Genomic DNA, 17830 nt, shown 5'->3' with positions numbered 1-17830 from the left:
GGATCATCAAGACTCATTTTATGACCATGGCCTTGTTGTGTCCACCAAACCAAAGCTATTATATCATAAATTCTGCTTAATTCCAAACATTCCCTACATTTATTCTTCTGAGGCACAAATAAGGCTCTGCCAAACTCATGTTTTCCATCATTGCATTAAGTCTAATAAATTTAATTTTGCTTGATCAACAGATTTTTGTGGTGGAGGGGAAGGTTCAACAATTCTGGAGACCCCAACAAGATCTCAAACTACCTTGAACAAACTACCTTGCCACCGTGGCTCAAAGATTATTATCTCAGAACCAGAGTCCTCCTCTTGAGTCCTCCCTCCTTATGCAATGGTGAGCTATATTCTATGTTGAGTACAGACTCCTATTAATTGAACTCTAGAAACTGAGTTTATTGTGTATTTTAGGAATTTTAGCCCTGTTCTGAGTAAATGATAAACTGACCAATTTTTAAAATGCACATTCTTTGTAAAAATCTGTATTCTTACTAATGGCACTGTGTGTCCATCTGCCTCCCTCTCTTTCTTTGTTCATCTATAAAAGGAAGTTCACAGAACAAAGGACATATATAGGTCTGCTAGGTTTGTCTTTAAGACAGCTACAAGGAATAATAAGTGACAGGATGCAATAGACTGATGTCTTCTAGATCATTCTTTCCTTTGAATCATCTCTCAAACAGTTGGAATGCTTCCCTCAGTATCATCTTGTTTCATCCTTGGGAGCCTGGGTCTAGGAAAGATTTGCTCAACACACCTCCTATTTCCAGAGGCTGCATTTGGTCAGTTTTTCAATTGGAAATGACCAACTATTAGATTGGGGTCCTGAGATACATGATAGTCAAGCAACATATTTGATCAAATATATCAATTTCTAAACACACCTCTTTTGGACCAGACTTTTGCCTCTTATATGACTCTTATAGCACCTATTTTGTACTTTTATTTCTAAATAGAAAAATGTAGTAAAGTATAATTTACAAGAAAATGGTCACTTTGGGAAACTTTCAGTATATTAAGGAGTTCATTTAGAAAGCTTCTTATAGAGAAGGGAATTGGGAACAGCAATTTGAGGAGCTCAGTGAAATCTCCCCCAGTGACACAACCATTTAACTGCTGAAAAATTAAAAAAAATAAATAAAAATGGATTAAGGCCCAGGAAATTGTCCTACGGTTATACTGCAAAAGGAAAAACTTTATTCTAGAAAATCTACTACATCTCAATAAAAAGAGTGGCTCTGTGAGTTGGCTTATTCCTACCCCACCCAAAGCCCTACTCTGGGTGGACACAAAAGGCCACATATTGTATGATCCCATTGCTATTAAATGTCCAGAACAGACAAATCTGTAGAGACTGAAAACAAATTAGCAGTTTCCTATAGCTGGAAAGGGAGGACGGAATGGGAAATGTCTGCTAATAGGTACAGGGCTTCTTTTTGGAGTGACAAAATGTTCTAAAATTATATTTTGGTGGTAATTTCACAACTCTGAGTAGTATACTATAAAGCATTGAATCATTCATTTTAAATGGGTGAATTGTATGGCATGTGGATTATATCTCAGTGAGGATATATATTGTTTGAAGATACTGTCCATACGCCTAAATAGCTTATACAGTACTTTACTTTGACATGTCTGGTTTCCTTTTACTGGAATAATACTATTACCTGCTTATATTAGTTATAGACATAAGAACATACTTTAGCAGATAAGTAGAAAGGGATTTAAGAAGTATCATTTTTCTCCAGAATATCAATGTGGGCCATAGTATAAAATTTGGATGCTATGAGAAATATTTCATCTAGGGACCAACCTGATAGGAAAAATACCAACCCATAACATGGAAATCTCAATCCATGGTCGAAATATAGAAGAAAAATAAAAGTATTCTTAGAAAAATAAACAAGTCAAATTTCCAAACATTCAATGGTCTGCACTTCTGATTTGTATGGAGAAGATTGCAAAAAGAACTCAGAATCCAAAACTATCTCCTGAAGGATTCTTTAACATGACAAATAAGTAATATGGAAAATGCACACTTATATTGAATTTGGTTCACTCTAAATTACAATTTGAGCCTATCATTTCCCTATGTTCTCCTGCATACCTTTATTGTTCCCTGCTTTCCCTCTTCCTTCCAACCTCCTTCCTTCCACTGGGGTCATATAGAAACTCTCAAAGCTGAGCTAGCTTTTTATTGTTAAGCCAGCAGGTAGAATGTCTAAACTGATTGAAAGACTGAAGAATGTAGATATCAGAAACAACAAGACAAGTTACAAGACTACTAAAATCAAGCAGGAGTTACAGATCTGAACTAAGGCACCAACACCAAAAATAGAAAGGGACTGAAATGCAACAGGAAAGATAAATGCCTTGGACTTATTTCTGAGAAGGTATGGAGGACAATCCTCTTTCCCGGGGGGGAGAAACATGGTAAGATCACCACACTGTGGTAAAACTTATTACTTCAAATTAGTACATCCACTTTAAATAATTCACACTAGCTGAATAGCCAGAGTACAATGTAAGTATATAATTATTATTATTTTTCAAAGGAGCAAGGAAAACAACGAATGAAAAATAAGTCTATCTGAGGAAGGTGAGATGGCCACTGCAAGCCAGTGCCTCTGCCGCTCAGAAAATGAGATGCTAGACTATGAGAAGCACATAGACACAAAGATGATAAAGAAAAGAGATGGACCGGAGAAAAATTTCAGCTATTTTTTATGTCACTGGCGGTTACTGGTAACTAGTAATAATAATAATACTGTTCCTCTGCTATAAAATATAAAAATGCCATCCCTTTAGACCATGCGACTTCCTGTTGTTCTTAGGAATTACAATGGAATTTATTTATTTATTTATTTTTAAATATTTTTATTGAATTCAGAGAGGAAGGGGGGTGGGGGGAGAGAGAGAGAGAGAGAGAGAGAGAGAGAGAGAGAGAGAGAGAGAGAGAGAGAGAAACATCAATGATGAGAGTGAATCATTGATCTGCGGCTGCCTCTCACACCCCGAACTGGGGATCAAGCCTGCAACCTGGGTATGTGCCCTTGACCAGAACTGAACCCGGGACCCTTAAGTCCGCAGGCCGTTGCTCTATCCACTGAGAAAAACCAGCTAGGGTGGATTTTTTTTTTTTTTATTTGAGACTTAGACTCTGTTTAAAAACAAAACAAAAAACTTTAAATGATGAGCCAAGAAAAGACTCAGAAAGAAAATCTATAAATATCAATAGTGCCTGCCACTCAGTGACTGAACTATAATTGCTGACACTTTCCCAATAGGAATAATGGGATGTCAGCTTAAATATGGATCAGATTCAGACACTCTTTCAACAAGATCTCTCTAAGAAAATACCTTGTGGACATGTGTTCAGCAGTTATAGTAGAAATTCATTCTGTGGTTAATATGTTTAAAATGGTTGCCCAATTTAATATGTTTTACCTAAAGATAGAGTCATTTTTCTGAAGATTACTCACACTGTGGGAAATAAAAAATGTTGTTATTAGGCTTAAAAATGTATGTCCTCAAATCTCAAAGGGACCAGTGAGAAAATGGGCATTTTATTCAGTCTGCCATGAGCAGTTGTACAAAAAAATTCTAGGACTTCTTCAGTGAATGAAACAGTAAAACAAGTATCAGAAAAGTTGGTTTATATACATACGTGTGTGTGTGTATGTGTGTGTGTATTTAACGTGATTTCCTTGATACTGGAATAGACATGAGATTGCTATTCTGCCAGGACAAAAGAAATGGCAGTACAATATGTCTGAGATATAAGATATTTTTTAAGAAAAGTAATGATAATGGATACAGTATTCTAAAACATACTGTTTATGTCACTTTATTGAATGTTTACCTTCTCAAAAATCAGCAGTAACATTTTACATCAACCCATGTGCCCATGGGTTGGATTTCTAAATTAATAATGCATATTTTAAACATCTTTTATACAAATATTCTAATAACTAACTTTTTGGGGGTCATTTCCTCGTTAGCCTTGAACCCATTCTAGCTATCTCATTTTTTCTGAAGCAGTTCAACATGGAATACCAAGTTTTCATGTAAGCAGTAATGTAGGTCAGTGTTATCATGCATGCTTTCAATTTGATAATATACCAGTTGACTCTTTATCCATTTTAAAAGGTTTATTAAGGGTATGTTATTCTGAAAGAGTAATCAATAGCAATACCTATTTTCCCAAATTTAGAAACAATTTAGAAATAAGACAAAACTATTGACAAATAGACAACAAAAATATTATTCCTAATAGTGGGTATGTATGGCATTGAGCACAGGATCCCTAGTTTCATTGAAGCAATAGAAAGAAGTCCTCCTGCTTAGCAAGCAATATCTCAATTCCAGTTCTTTTTAAGTATTAAAATATTTCTCTAAACCAGTCAGGTCATCCTTTCTCAATAACATATGTGCTCTGAAAAGCAAAAAGTTATTTTTAATAGTAGCATAAGACTTGATATTAAAACTCAGCCAAGCACAGTAATGTGAATGTGCTTAATGTCGCTAAACTTTACACTTAAAAATGGTCCAAATGTTATGTATGTTTTAACACACATACACACACACCAAGCTAGCTCCTTTCTGACATTTCTGTAGTATTAAAATTGTCTCAGCACTTAAACCTCTTGATAGTTATCTGATGCAAGCTTACTTGGGTCTGAGGAATGATGGCATTCCTATTTATGTTTAAAATGACAAATATCAAGTCTTGAACTCCAATGTGTATATGACACCATAACTATGTGAAGAAATAAGTAATATCCACATAAATACTATGAACATAATCAAATCCAGTCTCTCATCAGTGATTTGTCATTGAAAACACATTTTGTGGGGAGGTGTCCACATTTTAGTCTTAAATTGTAAGTGGTTCAATTTATAAAAGTTCATTGGTGCACTACTTTTTTTAAAATGTGTATTTTCCTAAATGTTAGGGACCACAAAGTATTTAAAATCATTTACATGCTCCACAAGTAATCATAATAGCCCACTGTAGTAAAAGGTTTAGGTTTCTTTGTTGCTGTTTTTTTAATTTCAATAGCAAACAATGGCTATACATATATATAAAACCCTAATATGCAAAAAGACCGAACTGAGGAACAACGAAACAACTGGTCGCTATGACGTGTGCTGACCACCAGGGGGTGCACACAAAACATGGTGGGCATTGGCAACAGATGGCAGAGAGTGGAACATGGCAGGTGTTGGCCACAGTGGGATGGTGGAGGTGAGTGGGGGTGCCAACCAAGGTGGGGCACCAATCACTGTCATTGGGGCAAGCCTCTAGTGGTTACTGAAAATTCTTTGCTCCCATGTGCTGCAGCCTGGCACTCGCACCCGCTGCCAGCACCTAGCACCGGCCCCAATTGCTTAGTGCCATCAGTGGGTATGAGAGGCGACTGCTGGCCCTGACCGTCCCTCAGGGCTTCTCCACCTCCCCCTGCTCCTGAGGGGTGATTGGGGCTGGAAGCCACTGCTCACACCCACTGCTGGCACTGGAGCTGCCACTCGCACCCACTGCCAGCCATGCTTGTACCCACAGCCAGTGCCAGAGCTGCCACTCACATCCCCTGCTAGCGCCCGGCCTGATCCCGATTGCTCAATACCATTAGTGGGTGCAAGCGGTAGCTGCCAGTCCTGATTGCCCCAGAGGCATTCTTCACTTCCCCTTGCTCCTGAGGGGTGATCAGGGCAGCACCTGCTGCTCACACTTGCTGACAGCGCAGAACAATTGGGGCCGGCACCAGCAGCGAGTGCGAGCGGGGCTAGTGCTGTCAGTACATCAGAGTGATGGCAGCAGGGAGCGGGGCAGACAGGGGACCAGGGGCTGCGGTGGGAGGGTCCAGGCGGAGGCGCGGAGGATGTTCCAAGACCTGCCCCTGTGCGCACCACAGCCACATCGTCCACAGTTCCTTTCAAGGTGCATGAATTTGTGCACTGGGTCCCTAGTATATACGTATATAAAACCTTAAGCAACGGGTCGACCCTTCAACCTGTAGACCATTTGGTTGCTATGACATGCACTGACCACCAGGGGGCAGATGCTCAATGCAGGAGCTGCCCCCTCATGGTCAGGGCACTCCCACAGCAGGAGTGCCTTTCAGCTGACTGATGTGAGCCAGGTGCCGGGCTCACAGCTGGCGAGTGCAGCTGTGGCATGGTGAGCCTCTCCTGCCTCTGCAGCAGCACTACCCAGTAGCGGTGGTGGCAGGCAGAGTGGGGCCTGGATGAACAGGAACAGTGGGGCGCCTGGCCAGAGTTCAGGCTCCTCCTCAGCTGCCTGCCTCGTCCCACACTACTACATTCCCAAAGGGGTCCTGGATTGTGAGAGGGCACAGACCAGGCTGAGGGACCCCACTGGTGCATGAATTAGTGCACCAGGCCTCTAGTTGTTTTATAATTGTGCACTAATTAATAGTTTACAAAGCTAGCTGTTATATCATAGTTTAAAACACATGCAACCATGCATATACAGCCAAATATTACTTTAAAGCTATCCAAGAGTTTATTATTAAGTGAATACCATGTAGCTGGGGTGTTTGGTAAGAACTAACATATTTTATTTACATAGAAAGCCATTAAATGTTACTTATGACAGTGTAAACAAGCCCAAGTATAAATTAGAGTGTGTGCTTATGTGGAGTTCTCAGTGGTAAGGATCAGAAATTTGTTTCCACTCCTGGATGTTATGCACATACTGTGCATTTATAAATTTATCCCTGCTAGGAAGGCATAAACCAAAGGCAGGGTAGCAGAAAAAAATAAAAAGGGCTTTGAAAAATTATTTAGAAGCATAACCTTACGCCTGATTCACTCAGGAGTTACAGATCTGTCTACCTGGGTAAACTCATAGAGGGAACTACTCTCACATGCTTTGTCTTCATTATAATTGAGAAACTTTCACAGTGAGTTTCCCCTCAGGGTCTTGTTTACAAATCTGACTAACAAAGTAGAACAATGCAAATCCAGGTGTTTAAACATTTACAATTCTAGAAATCAACCAATGTCTGAAATGTTAACTACTGAAACGTGGGACATTTCTACCAACAAGGAATATTTGAAGAACATAGAAGGCTCTTCTAAATGTAAGAGCTATTGATGTTGCTATTAAGGATGTTTTTCTGGGAATCCTAGCTGAGAAATGTTGGATTTGTTGTTCTCAGGAGCTTTATAGTACATACGACTGAGAATAGATTTCTACTGAAAAAAATAAAGGTATATATTTACTTATTTGTAAATGTATCTACTTTCTGGTTTAGTGTATGTTTGAAATACACAAAGGATGGGTGTTGACTTTTGAATTTCTTACCCTATCCTAGACCAGAACCTTTTTAGAAACTGAAGACATATCACTAACAAAATAACTAATATATACTTTGTGCTCACTCATGTGGCAAACTTTGTTCCAAGTCTTCTCTAGACTATTTTATTTAATTGTCCCTAACTCTTCCAGAAAGCAGGTATTATTATTATTATCTCTTATACAAATAAACAGTGAAACATAGATAAAGCAGCTTGTTTAAGATGTCACCATTGGTGGTTCCCAGAACTAAGATTTCTTTCACCCACATTCTTAAACATTAGCATAATTATATATGTGTGTATATATATATATATATATATATATGTATTTATATGTAAAATATGAATACAAATGGTGCCCAACATATGATGGTTCGACCTACAATTTTTTTACTTTATGATGTTGTGAAAGCGATTCACATTTAGGTGCAACCAACCAGGCTGAGCTATGATGCTCAGTAGGTTAGGTGTATTAAATGCATTTTTGACTGGATATTTTCAGTTTATTATAAACTTACTGGGGCATAGCCCCATCATAAGTCAAGGAGCATTTGTATATACAAGTGCATATAAATAAATATATACATATGTATAATTTATATGTATAAACTTTTTCTATTAGGAATCCCCTCCATTTTCTTCATCTCCTTAGTGCTTTTCTTTCTTTCTGTTTAACACATGTTTGTTCTATCTACTGCCATTTCTCTTTCTTCCATGGCCAAATTGTAAAATGAATTTGTAAATTTTACTCAATGCCCCATTTCCTCACTTCCACACACCCTAAGTTCATTGCAAGATAATATCTACTCTTAATAGCCCATCACAGTACAGACTATATTTGCTGAATTTTTAAATGCAGTTTTCCAAAGCCTTAGGGATTGATTTTGATTTGGTAAATCTGTAGTAGAACCCAACTGACTGGTGGGATCTTTTTCCTCCAAGTGCTGTGCTGTGGTTGTCTCTAATTCTTGTCCTCAAGTATGGTCATTTTCATTTGTGTTTGTTACAGTCTGCATGGGACTGTCTTCTTGTGCCCCCCTCTTACATGTTGATTGTAAAGCTAGAACTACTTTAACCTCATCTTTGGGATCTTTTATCTATATGATCCAGGACTCCAACCACCACTTATGGAGAAATGCTTCTCCAATCTGTCCCTCCCAGGCCAGATTTGTTTTCCAATTGCTAAATCTTTATATGGATTGTCTTTACAATATCTCTACCTGGATATCCTACAGGCTGCTCTCATTGTGCATTCTATGCCAGACTAACTGTTCAGTATCCTAGTTAATGGTGCCAGAAATCTAAATGAGAAAACTGAATCCTTAGTCAAATTCTTTTCATTTACATCCCACATCCAGCCAGTCACTATCAATTACATTGCCATAATAAATTTAGAATGTGTGCCTACCTTTCCACCTCTATTTTTTCATCTTTCATCACTGTTTCTATCCATCATTTATGACACACATCTTTGTCTGACACCATAATGGTTTGCCGGGAGCCGGTCCATGCTAGCTGTTTCAAGGGACCTGGCATATATGGCATACTGTTCTTAATATGTTTGCTCACCTTCTTGGCACTATGTGTTTTAACCAAGGTCTCTGAGAAAGGTTGTTTCCCCAGGTATGGATTTTCCCCTGAAGTTAGGGAGGGAATAAAACCTCTTAACTAAGTGCCAGGCGGATAATTAATCACTTTAAGTATGAACAATCATGCTTAAGCTACATAATCTTTACTCCCTGGAATGGAGATAAGAAACGCCCTAACCTTTGTAATAGAGATTGATAGGATTGGAATCAACTGGTATAAATACAGATGTAACAAGACAGCAACACACAGAACTTAGAACACAGAACTTAGAACACAGAACTGAGAAGACAGAACCAGGAGGCACAGAACCTACACAGAATGTTCTCTAGAGACAGAAGAACTTCACTGGAGAGAACATGGCAAAAGATCCTGGACAGAAACTGGCAACAGAACCTAGAGACAGAACCTAGCGAGAGAACATGGCAAAAGATCCTGGACTGAACCTGACTACAGAAATTGGCAAGAGAACCTGACTAGAACCTGGTGACTAAACCTGGCTACAGAACCTGTCTGGAGAACCTGGACAACCTGGCTGGAGAACCTAGCGAGGGAACATGGCTACAGAACCTGTCTGGAGAACCTAGCAAGAAAACATGGACACAGAACCTGGCTGGAGATCCAGACCAGAACTTCGCTGGAGATCCTGGCTAGAGATCCTGGCTAGGCTGCTGATCAACTGAACGCTATCTCCATGTCATTCCTTCTTCGCCAACTCCGTCCACACCTTTGGGGACCCCTGGACCTGCTGGGGTTGGACCCCAGCAATGGTTTTTCTTATTTTACTTTCTCACACTTCTATTCTTAATAGTGCTACAAAAGTGATAATTTTAATATATGACTATACCTATGTCCCTCAACTAATCAAATCTTTTCAGTGATGCTCCCCCCTTCCATAGTTTGTGTGACACCTGGGCTTTTATGATTTGAACCTTGCCTGTAGTCTTGTTTCATTGCTACATAGCAATATCTTATGTTCTAAATCTGTCCACACAATCCACAATGGGTATGCAAATTAGTCTCACAATTGTGTAGCTCTTACTGGGTGGAAAGCAAAATGGTACAACTACTTTGAAAGAAAGTTTAGCAGTTTCTAACAAAGCTAAACAATCTCACCATGGGATCCACCAATACCATACCTAGGTATTTATCCAACTGACCTGAAGACTTATGTCCACACAAAAGCATGTGAACAAAAATCTGTAGCAGCTTTATTCATTATTTCCCAAAATAGGAATCTATCAAGATATCCTTCAATGTTAGTAAGATAAACTGTGGTACTGTGATACATCATACACTGAAATAGAAATCAGAAAAAAGAAAAAAAAGACTATCTTGCTACAAAAAAACACATAGAAACCTTAAATGAAAAAAGCCAATTTGAAAAGACTATATACTGTATTATTTCCATTATATGATATTATAGAAAAGACAAAACTGTAGAGATGGTAGTGGGGGAGGGCGGGGGATCAGTGGTAGCCAGGGATTTGGGTGTAGAAGAGAAGGGTAGAACAGACGAAGCACAGAGGATTTTTAGGACAATAAAACTATGTTGTATGACATTGTAATGGTGGATAATGACTTCATGCATTCTTCAAACCTGTAGAAATTTACAGCCCAAAAAGTGAACTTTAATGTACAAAAAATTAAGGAAAATCTCATATAGGAGGATACAGATTCCAGAAGGGAATTTAGACTGTGACACAGGAATCTAATTATATTACAAATGTATAGAATAACCTAAAGAAAGGGGTTGGGGAAAAAGTAACTTTTGAAATGGAGTCCGAGACTACAAGCAAAAAGAACTGCACATAGACACTGCACTGTAGCTGATAAAGTTGTGCGCCAAAGTGTTATGGGTAAAAATCTAATACTACTATATAAATATATTTCAATTGAATCATTGAATGGATGATGAATGGTATAAATCAGGTTTCTGATAATTGGAGGGGGAATGTACAGACAAGAAGACGTGAATAGAATGACTCGTGATAATGCAATAAAGTTAGAGACATTAGTATAAGCTTCTGATTAGAAGGCCCAGAAACAATGACACCCTAGTGGTAAAGAACACACCTAGCACCCAGATCTTGGGTTCTGATAATATTAGAAACTCAAAGAACCACCCTCTGCAGCAAATGATTAAAAAGAAAAAGAAGAATCCTATCTTGAGCGGATTGTATCAAAGGAACACAGAAGCCAAATGAAAGAGCTCCTAAGGGCCAAAGTTTGATATATTTGCACAACAAAATAAAGTATCAGATTATAATCCTAAAGTATACAACAAATATCCCCGAGTTCATAATGATATAAATAAGTGGTTGAATAAACAAATGGTGGAAAGAGATAAATGTATCTTACAAAGAATTTGAATAATTTTTGTAGATACTCTATCCACAAGGAGAAAGAGTATAAATCACCCCTACTTAAGTGTGAGCTGTGCATTGTGAATTCCTCCAAACAGTACACTATGAAAAGGGGTCAAACAGTCACTTCACAGTAGAGAAACCTGATAAACACTACCTCAGCCAGGTGACCACGGTCAGTATCAACAGTGATAGATCATGTTGATAGCCTGTACACTTGATATGATGTGATGAAAATGGCTTTTGGCCTGGTGGTATTATTCCTACCAATAACGTGTAACTATACTCTAGTCATGAGAAAAACAGGCAAATTCTAGTAGAAAAGCATTCTAAAAGCAAGACAAGTCTGAAAATTATTAATACTCAATATGATCCTAACAAGTCACGAAAACGAAATATGATGTGGAATCCCGGATAAGCCACTGGAACAGAGAAAGGATATTAGATACAAATTACTTAGGCTAAAGCAACTAAGTAATGGTTCATTACATTTATATGCTATAAATTGTTTAAATTCCTTCATATTAATATGTTTGAGATTTTTAAAGTGCACATGTTTTTATACTAGTCATATCATACTATGACAATCATATAAAGCGTATCATATGCTAATATTTCAGTTCTTTCTAGAAATGCCCATTTGCTACAATTAAAAAAATTACATATGAGGTGACATATGTTTTTTAAGAGGTGGGCTAATTTTCTGTTATTGTAGTTTCCAAAGAAGCAATCCAAATATAGTTCGTGAATTTTCAAATAATATTTACTTTTCTTAACTTTTATCAGTGTTTGAAGTGATATTTATGAAAACCATAACATTACTCAAGAACCAAAGATTGCCCTAGCCATTTTGGCTCAGTGGATAGAGCGTTGGCCTGCGGACTAAAGGGTCCCAGGTTCGATTCCGGCCAAGGGCACATGCCCAGGGTGCGGTCTCAATATCCCCAGTAAGGAGGGGGGGGGGTGCAGGAGGCAGCCAATCAGTGATTCTCTCTCATCATTGATGTTTCTATTCCTCTCTCTCTCTCCCTTCCTCTCTGAAATCAATAAAAAATATATGTATTTAAAAAAAGAAACAAATATTTTTCCAGAATTCCAAATAACACTCTTTAGGCTGCTATCTAATAAGGTTTCATTCATCTCCCACTCCTGACTAGGGCTGATTTTCATATAAATTATGTGATCTATAACATGTGCTGCACATGTATCATTTCCCTCCTTCATACTGAGCTATTCACCTGATTGAGCAATAAATAAATGAATAAAAATAAAATAACTCAGGGCTTTTTCAGTTCAAGGAATAAAATACATTGTTATTTCTAAAAGTGAAGATTAGTGGCGTGGCTGTGTTCTTAACAATGATGCCTGCACCCTGCCATGAAGAAGCTTTTGTGCCATGAGCGCTGATTCACAAGGACCTGCTAACCAGCCTCTGCCTCTGCCAGGGTTATAAAAGCAATATTTTCAACAATGTGAATTTTCATCAGCTATTTTAATACCTTTTTTTTCTAATTTTATTTATGACATTTTAATGCTCATGCTTTTCCCATTATAACTCATGGGACATACCGCCAAGGTGACATTTCACAACTCCATTAAGAACTATAATGTAAATAACCACAGTTAAAAGAAAAAATGGTAGTATCTACCAACTGCCCTTTCTCATGCTCCAGATCTTGAAGCTAGGCCTGTATCGATGGAAAAGCAATAGTATCTTGGGGATTGGGTCCCCTTATGTCATTGGCTTAGCCTTTGACAAAATGGTTACTATTCTAAAGAAGAACACAACCAAACACTCACAAAAGCAAAGGGCATCATGAGTTATGTCTCAGGGAGCCATTCTTTCTGAACTGAATTGATCAGAAATTAAAGCCCTGTTGCTGGAGAAAAAGGCACTGATCGAGAAATCCTCACAGGGCCTCTCCTTTTCCTGACCTTGTGTCTAAGAATCACAGCATTAAACGTCTATAGAATCAAAAGCAAGTAACTCTGCTCCAGGGCAGCATGCCCTGCTTGTGTTTGGGTGATAAAAACAGCCAAAGGGTAAATTGAAAGTATTTCTAACTCACTATCTAAATCATTTACTGTTGCTGGAAGCACCAAATCATCCTTACCAAAGATGTTATGGTAATACTTGCTAGTGAGAGGTTTGTAAAGTCACTTCTTGGGCATTAATTCAAGAGTGGAGTTTGGTGTGGGTTTTTTTTCCCCTCCCCTAAGGTTTTGCAGTCATTGCTTTTCTCTATACCATAATCTATATGTTAGTCATTATATTCTGAAATTATATGTTCCTGTTAATAAGAATATATTGCTATAGATTGAATTATGTCATCTCTAAATTCATATGTTGAAGCCTTAAATGCCAATGTTACTTTATATGGAGATAGGACTTATCGGAAAGTAATTCAAATTACATGAGGCCATTAGGGTAGGGCCCTGACCCAATAGATTAGTATCTCTAGAAAGAGACACCAGAGAGCTCTCTCTCTTAGTCCTCGGTCTTGGTCTTCCAGCCTCCAGAACTGTGAGAAAATAAATTTCTTTTCTTTAAGCCACCTGGTTTGTGGTATTTTGTTATAGCAGCCGGAGCTGACATACACACACACACATGTTGAGTGGTTAATGAAAATATTTCCCATCACTACACATTTACTTCTTCCCCAAAACTAGTGTCCCACACTCTTTTATTTAAACATCTACTGGGTATTTTTTCTCCATGATGAATCAAATATTTGTTGTATGTTGTGTTCTTTTTTCCCATATAATTGGGTGATTAGAACAATATAGAAAACACTGTTGGTTATCATTCTGTACATTTCCTTTTTACTAGAAGAGAACCAAGTATTCGATTGCTTGCTCTCCTACAACGTAATTCTGTGTTAAAAGTGTGTTTGCTTTAAACCACTCAAAATGATCCCCTTACTCTTAGTGGTCTACTGGTAGGCATGTTAGACATTCTAATCAATGAGATGCAATGGTACATGTGCTAGGGAGAGAATTAAAAGGTTTCTTATTCTTAAAGCAGGAAATAGTGAATGAGTAGCCTTGGCCTTGCCAGACACTATTGCCTGTGGATATAAAGTCTGGAACCACTTTAACTTCTTGCAAATATGTGATGAACTCATTTGGTGGAAACTGGTCTATTGAGATAATATAGCAGAAAGATGAAAATAATCTAGACGTCTGAGGACATTATTGAACCTTGAATTAAATAGCAATGGAATTTTCTTATGTCTAAACTTCTTGCTAGGCAGGATAATATATCTCTTTTTGTTGAAGAAGCACTGAGCTGAATTTTGAAAAGTATGTATGATAGTTACGTCTTAATTTATAGATGGAGTCTGAAATTAAAATCCCTTGGCTTATATTTTCTTGGGTTGTGTTCAACAAATTTTTTTTAAAATAGTTATAATTGTTTAGCCTACTCAATAAATTCACACTAGAGAGAAAAACAAATACTTTGAATTAATGATATTTCTATGTTACAGTAAAATCAACACATAAAATTGTCATAAAATCTCTAGAAGTGACAGACAAGAAATAAATAATAGTATGAGGGATGTTGTGAACTAGCATTGGGAGTATCCGGTATAAAATGGCAACTTTTCATTTCATGCAATTTCATATTTTGAGTTTTTAGAAACTTGTAAATATAGCTATTCAAAATTAAATAAGTTTAAATTGTAAAATAAAAACTGAAGAGGCTGTCAAAATAAAATATTTAAGGTAAATAAAAATGTTACTAAAACTGTTAATACCTTATTCTATATACAGAGGTCTATATGTAATGAATGGCATATTGGGTCATCATCAAAACTGTTATAGCAGTTTTCCTCTCCAATTCATACCTGCTTTAAAAATTTCTAATGTGATAACTAGTAAGTTTCTCTTACATTTTCTGAATTTCTTTATTACTTATTATTCTTCCTAAATATCTTCATATAGAAACTTATATTTAATGTGATCAAGAATCACAGTATATAAACCTAGGAATACATGTTTTCAGAGATTTCCTAATATTGTACACTCAGAGTGAAAGAATGCTAACATAATGGTGATTAAGTCAGCAGAGTCTATCTATTCTGACAATTTTAATTTCAAGTAGTCATACTGAGGATTTTGTTGATACCCAATCTGGGCACTGATCTAATTGGCCTTGGCTAAAGGTCTGATAGTTATCTAGTTTCCTAATGTATGTTATAAAAATCAGTAATTATCTAAGAAATTCCATTAAACTATGACAAGAATTACATTGAATTAAATTAATAAAATTAAGCATAATGCCTAGTGCTACCTGACCATAGTAAAATTCAAATACACTGATGGCAGCAATTTAGATATTTTATCTAAATATATAGATAAAAATGAATGTACTCTTTGGCCATTAAGTCATCCTTCTGGTGGAAACATACAGTAGTAATCATTGAGAAAAAAATAATGGGGAATAAGAAATTAAATATTATTTTTTTATGTTTTATATTTATTTTTAGGGGGAAAGGAAAGAAGAGAGATAGAGTTAGAAACATTGAGAAACATCATTGATCAGCTGCCTCCTACATACCCGCTACTGAGCATCAAGCCCGCAACCCCAGCATATGCCCTGACTAGGAATCAAACCAGTGACCTCTTGGTTCATGAGTGGATACTCAAGCACTGAGTCATACTGGCTGGGCTAAATATTATTCTTAACCACATAACAAACAAAAAAACAAAAACTCAAAATAATTTGTATAAGAACATATTAGAGTGATTTAGGAAATGACACTATAATGACAATATTATACATTTAATTTTGATAATAATGTTATCTATACAAGAAACAAATATATTGCTGTACTTTTCTGCAATAAACCATACTTACAATTTTATTGTTATTGACTAAGTTTTATCTAAATTTTTCTATTGAAATCTGTTGTTTTATGGTGTTGACAATAAGATTTTAATTGATCAATTCATACTGACAGCTGTCAGAAGGGAAGGGGTTGGGGCTACCTCAGACAACAGCAAGCAAGGTAAATAAACCCCAAAACCTATCTATGCATATCTTTTTAAACTACAGAAATTAATAAAAGCATAATATGATAATTAGACCGGACATCCTTCTAGATGTTCTTCCTTCCAGACAAAGCCACAATAGGCGGGGCCCGAGGCAGAAGTGGCAGAGGCCCTTGCCTGTGCAGCCACGCCGGCGGCCATGACAGGTGGGGGCCGGGGCCAAGGCCCTTGCACAAATTTTGTGCATTGAGCCTCTAGTTAAAGAAAAATATCTTTGGAAATAAACCATGGGGCGGGGCGGGGGGAGGGCACACCTTACTTACAGAAGAACAAAGATAAGAATTACATTTGACTTCTCAGAAACAATGCAAGCAAGAAGTGAATAGAGGTATATATTTAAAGTGTTGGAGGGGGAAAATACCACCAAAATATAATTTTGTCTTACAAAATTATCCTTTAAAAGTAAAAAAAAATATATTTTTTCAGACAAGCAAAATTAGAGAAAATGTGTTTCTTGTAGACATGCCTTGCTAAGAAAATGTTCTTTGGAGAGAAGGAAAAGAACAGGTCAGAAATTCAGAACTACATAAAGAAAGTAAGGGTATCAAAGAAGAAACAAGTGAAACTTTCACTCCAAAATGTGCTGTTCTGTGCTGCAAGATCCTACAGAAAAAAAACACAAGGTATGATTCATTCTTTTCATGTGAATGTCCCAGCTCTACTGCTGCTGTCACTCCCGCCTTATGTTGCAGCACAAGTGTGTTGAAAGGAAATAAAAGCAGAGATGTTGGATGCAGTATCTAAGAATGATTTGTCACAGGACACAACCAAAGGTAAACTCCTAGGAGATTCTAATTTTAGTCTGAATACACAATTTACACAGTTGGTAATATTGAATAGCCCTTTTGAATAAAACTTAAATGCTATTACCAAAAAATAATGCAATTTCAAGCATTGATAACATTAAAACCTTCCAGATAATCTAATGAAAGATGGCTTATTTGGCTTATTTTCACAGATATGTAGGGCATCACGTTATATAGATCAAGTGTTATCAATCGAAGTATTCTAATGGGCAACATACAGTGTCAGATGTATTTTTTAATTTAGCTGTGTGTCTTCTATAAGATGGGCTAGTTGTCATCAGAACACCTATTGTGAGAGCCAAAGCCATTTTCCTGTGCCCAGAAGAAACACTATCTAGTTTTATAATTGGAAAACAAGAGCTGATGAAAAATACAATGCTAAAGGCTCCGTTTCTTTTTTATTGTGAGATAAAATTATAGGCACACATCTAAATGTTATCATCTTTAGATTTGGTAAGGGTCTCATTTTTCCAGAAATAATTATAAAAGTTAATAAAATAAATAATTTTACTTTTAGTTCTTCTCTTTTTCCCCCCGTCAATGTTTTTTGTTCAATATGCATCGTTTATGAATACTAGTATGCCTGTGCCTTCACCAGTTCCCTAATGCATTGCCTTTGCTTTTAGTGAATGGAATGTGGATTTACATAAGCTAGTCAATTTGTGTAGAAGCCAGTTCTAACTGCCATGC

This window comes from Myotis myotis, unplaced genomic scaffold (genome assembly GCF_014108235.1).
Source record: "Myotis myotis isolate mMyoMyo1 unplaced genomic scaffold, mMyoMyo1.p scaffold_m19_p_5, whole genome shotgun sequence".
In the NCBI taxonomy this organism is placed as follows: Eukaryota; Metazoa; Chordata; class Mammalia; order Chiroptera; family Vespertilionidae; genus Myotis; species Myotis myotis.
The sequence above is the reverse complement of the archived record's forward strand: the minus strand, read 5'-3'. Positions refer to the sequence as shown.